Source organism: Octopus bimaculoides, chromosome 8 (genome assembly GCF_001194135.2).
Source record: "Octopus bimaculoides isolate UCB-OBI-ISO-001 chromosome 8, ASM119413v2, whole genome shotgun sequence".
NCBI classification, from domain to species: domain Eukaryota; kingdom Metazoa; phylum Mollusca; class Cephalopoda; order Octopoda; family Octopodidae; genus Octopus; species Octopus bimaculoides.
In genome coordinates this window covers 37846275-37846974 of record NC_068988.1, presented here as the reverse complement: position 1 = coordinate 37846974, position 700 = coordinate 37846275, and positions in this window count along the sequence as shown.

Genomic DNA, 700 nt, shown 5'->3' with positions numbered 1-700 from the left:
AAATTTTTTAAATACTTCGAAATAAAAAATCGTTGAGTGTTTGTGTAAGAGAAAATCATATATTAACAGAAAATTATGTTATTAAAATAAATCACTGCTAACATAAAAATAACGGCAATCTTTCCAAAAAGGAGTGGCTGTGTGGTAAGTAGCTTGCTTACCAACCGTATGGTGCCGGGTTCAGTCCCACAGCGTGACACCTTGGGCAAGTGTCTTCTACTATAGCCTCGGGCCGACCGAAGCCTTGAGTGGATTTGGTAGATGGAAACTGGAAGAAGCCCATCGTATATGCATATGTGTGTATATTTTTGTGTGTCTGTGTTTGTCCCCACCTCAACATCGCTTGACAACCGATGCTGGTTTGGCTACGTCCCCGTAACTTAGCGGTTCGGCCTAAGAGACCGATAGAATAAGTACTAGGCTTACAAAGAATAAGCTCTGGGGCCAATTTGCTCGACTAAATGCGGTGCTCCAGCATGGCCGCAGTCAAATGACTGAAACAAGTAAAAGAATAAAGAAATATCTTTAAATTGTTGCGAGGAAGACATTTACTAGCAGAGAAAAAATATGTTATGAAAATAAATTGTCTATAACATACGTTAAAATTATTGCGGATAAAATATTAAAGCTAGAAAACTGGCCCACGGAGTGTACAATCCAAATTTCAATTTAATGATCTCGCTAGGAGTCACTTTTATTT